Source organism: Jaculus jaculus, unplaced genomic scaffold, assembly GCF_020740685.1.
Source record: "Jaculus jaculus isolate mJacJac1 unplaced genomic scaffold, mJacJac1.mat.Y.cur mat_scaffold_190_1_15023_arrow_ctg1, whole genome shotgun sequence".
NCBI classification, from domain to species: Eukaryota; Metazoa; Chordata; class Mammalia; order Rodentia; family Dipodidae; genus Jaculus; species Jaculus jaculus.
In genome coordinates, this window is record NW_025423447.1 from 184 (window position 1) to 3,659 (window position 3,476).

Sequence of the window (3,476 nt, forward strand, 5' to 3'; positions counted from 1 at the left end):
AGTGGAGACGCAAGACTGTCTTGGCTCTTCCGTGGCACCGAGGTCCAGAGCAGAGGAACACTGCAAAGAAGACTGTTCGCACCACCTGCAGTTGCGCAGCGCAGGTACGCCGCCCGTAGCACTGACATCATTACAGAGAGACGCAGCCGAACAGCTTTCTCACCAGACTCTCTGTCTCATTGGAGTGGAAGCAATTTTCAAAGCCCTTTGTAGGCTACTTGTGACTTCAGAATTCACGGTGTAGCTGCTTCTGAGCTGAATCTGGGGTAAGCTATAGGTCAAGGGTAAAGCTCCCCTACCAGTGAGATCCCAAGCATGGCCCTGCTGCCGTCCAGGACGCCCCACTCTGGGAAGGTGCTAACACAGCCCTCTCCTTGTCTGGAAAAACACAATGCTTCAGGCAAACTCCAAAGAGGCAGAACTCTGAGAAGGGTCATCCGTGCAGACGCAAACCCCAGGGCCTGCCTGGTGGACTTGCAGACACACGGGTGGGGAGGCAACAGTCAACAGCCGCGGCAACTGAGGCCCTGGGATGGGCCCGTGCTGTGTGAGCAGGCGTTCAGCCGCCCAGCTTGGCCGAGGACACTTACTGAGCGCTTGTCGGCCTCGGTCCCTTGCTGGCCCTGCAGACACGCAGTGAGCTTCTTGTGCGTGCTGTGGGACACCTGCTTCACCAGCTCCAGCCGCTTCTCCACCTGCAGACAGAGCAGGAGGCCCCGGGTGAGGCCTCAGTCAGGAGAAGTGGACAGTCGTCACCCATTTCCACAGAGGCCTGGGATTCTGGGCAGGAAGCAACTCAGTGCTGAGTCATTGGAGGGGCTCCCCAACTAACCTTGCCCCAAGATCTTACCAACCTCGGCACAGTGTCCCCCAAGGAAGCCCTAGAATACCAAGCCCCACGCGTGCCTTCAGAAATGGCACTGTATCTGTGTTTAGTCCACACACAGACCCCTGCATGCTTTTATTCACCCCTTGGTCACTGATATCCCTCAGCAAGGCAAGTGCCACCCAAGCAGTTATAACACCACTGTTTAGGAAATGGCAAGGGAACACATTTGAACATAGTCAATCAGATTTAATTTTTTTCCCCAATCTTCTTGATCTGTACTTGGTTGGAGACACAAATATGAATTTGCTGTTCAAAATAGAAAGCACTGTCAAAAAATGACAGCAGTCTACCTCCCTAAACTGTGTACAGGGACTGCAAAGGTAGCTGAGACCACGCAGGGAATGGCTTTGCTTCGGAGGAAAACAACGTTGAGCTTGACCAGGCTAAGTCAGTGACATCCTACCTGGAGAAGGTCTTCACTCAGGACTTCAGTCTTTTCTGCCCTAGAGAGAAAATGGAGAAGAAGATCAGCAAACAATAAATAAATAGTGACACAGTCTCCTAACATGCTCCTCCCCCATCTTCTCTCATAGCAACACTAGAGGAAAAGACATTGGTTGTAGAAACTTAACAACAGCAAACATGAGGACCCAAGATCAGATCACCGGGATGTATATAAGAGCTGGGAATGGCAGAACATGTCTTCACTGCAAAAGCACCCATACACACATTAATGAAAACACACACACACACACACACACACACACACACACACACGCACATGAACAATTCCAGAACATTCCAGGAACATGAAAACTAGCAGCACACTGGCAAGCCTAGCAAAGAAGGACCTCAGGAGGGTCCTGTGACAGGCAGAAGCCTGCATGGATGACAGCAAACACCTCTCTCTTGTCCATGCACTCTGACCTGCTCTGAACAAGCAAGCAAAAGCAGTAGGTTTCTCAACAAATAGCAAATACAGGATCATTACTGAGTCCCAACAATAAATGAAAAGACCTCACCAAGGCATGTCCACCAAATATTAGGTGCCTAGCTACATGATGACCATAAAATGCCAAGAAAATCACAAAAGAAAGAAAGAATGAAAGAAAGAATCAGCAAGACTATGAAGGAAGATAAACACATAGACTTTAATACTCTCTCTATAATAGTAATGAGCAAGTGATGACTGTAATTGTTAAAGACACTCTTAGCAATGATTTCAACAAATGAAATACTTAGGTGTCAGTATAAAAACCTATAAAGGAGATGGGGGGCTGGAGATATGGCGTATTGCTTGATGATTGATGCTTACTTTCAAAGCCTGATGGCCCGGGTTTGAAACTCCAGTGCCCTTGTAAAGCCAATACACAAAGTGGTACATGTATCCGGAGTTTGTTTGCAGAGGCAAGAGGGATCACGTGCCCATATTCTCTCTTTCATAAATTAAGTAATTAATTTAAAAACTTAACAAGGAACCTACAGGCAAGAAAACCACAAAATGTTTTCAAAGAAATAACAGAACATCTAAACAGATGGAAGGTCATAGCTTCACTGTGGTCTAGGGCACACAGTAAAGATGCCAAGCTTTTCCCAAAATGATTGCAGATCAAATGCAATCTCAAAGCTGTAGCAGGATATGTTGTAGACATAGACAAACCCAACTCAAAATGGATATTAAAATGCCAAAGAAGGAGAATAACAGAAACCATTTCTAGAAAGGAAAATTAAGTTATAGGACTCACACAATCTAATTGTGAGACAGGAATATAGCATTGGTAAAAGAACAGAAATCTAGATGCATGCAAGTGAGTGCATCATCCAGAAATACACTCAGACTCATGTCTAAGCAATCTTGACAAAGGAACAAAGACAAGTCACAGGAGGAGGAAGAACTTTCCAAGGAACTGTGATGAAACACAATTTGCAAAAATATGAGACCCGGCCACCTTGAGTGGTCTATGAACACCAATCCTCAAATAGAACACAGACTTGAGCAAAAATGTTAAATTACAAGATTTTTTAAAAAAACATAAGAGAAGCTACCTGTGACCTTGGTTGAAGTCATGGATTCTTGAATACAGCATCAAAAACATTATACATAAAAGAAAAAAGAACCAATACATTAGACTTGTTCCAAATGAAAGGCTTTTGCCCTGTGAAAGATACTATTGAAACATGAAAAGTCAACCCTCAAAGAGAGAAAATACTTGCAAATCATGTATATGAGGAAAAAAAGAATATATGTTGTATATTCACAGAACTATCAAGGTCAATTCTAATCATAATGAGCACGAAGGGCTGGGGCTCTAGCTCAGTGGTAGAGCATTTGCCTTCCATGCATAAGGCCCTGGGTTCCAATCTAAGTCCCGGGGGGGGGGGGGCAAAAAAAACTATGAACTGGCCAGGTATGGTGGTGCACACCTTTAATCCCAGCACCTTGCACTCTGCGGGCAAAGGTAGGAGGATTGTTGCGAGGTTGAGGAAAGGCTGGAACTGCAGAGTGAGTGGCAGGTCCAAAGTGAGATCCTACCTCAAAAACAATAAAACAGGATGGTACCAAGGAAGATATGTAGGAAGTACATAATATAAGAAAAAATGTTCAACATTGTTCCTCACTCAGAAAATATAAACCCAGAGCAAATTT

General features: G+C 45.1%; 1 long non-coding RNA gene across 1 annotated transcript; it reads right to left on the reverse strand.

Annotated features, from left to right (window-relative positions):
* Window positions 1-590: 590 nt before the first annotated feature.
* Window positions 591-1,334, reverse strand: LOC123457266. The gene is made up of 2 exons (XR_006634959.1): window positions 1,293-1,334; window positions 591-695 (listed from the first exon to the last, which is right to left on the reverse strand). It is a non-coding gene; the product is annotated as an uncharacterized LOC123457266 (long non-coding RNA).
* Window positions 1,335-3,476: the final 2,142 nt, after the last annotated feature.